Consider the following 316-nt stretch of genomic DNA (forward strand, 5'->3'; position numbering starts at 1 on the left):
CTGCCTGTACTTTTTGAGACCTATGGAAAGAAACTAAGCGTTGGAGAATGATTCACGTTCTTGCTCCAGTTCCTGTTCACTTGTTTATCCAGGTGCACTTACACCTTTTTCACAGCTGTTGGCACCAGCAGCTCTGAGCTGAACAAATTCCAGGGAAGGGAGAAAAAGGAGAGAGAGGTTTTTTATTTGCCTACTATGTGCATGTGTGGAGTGGGTAAAAAAAAGCCTCAAACCCTAATTTCAGAGAATGGTGGGGTTGGAAGGGACCTCAGGAGATCATCCAGTCCAACCCCCCTGCCAAAGCAGGTTCCCTACA

This window comes from Antrostomus carolinensis, unplaced genomic scaffold, assembly GCF_000700745.2.
Source record: "Antrostomus carolinensis isolate BGI_N321 unplaced genomic scaffold, ASM70074v2 scaffold6481, whole genome shotgun sequence".
NCBI lineage: Eukaryota > Metazoa > Chordata > Aves > Caprimulgiformes > Caprimulgidae > Antrostomus > Antrostomus carolinensis.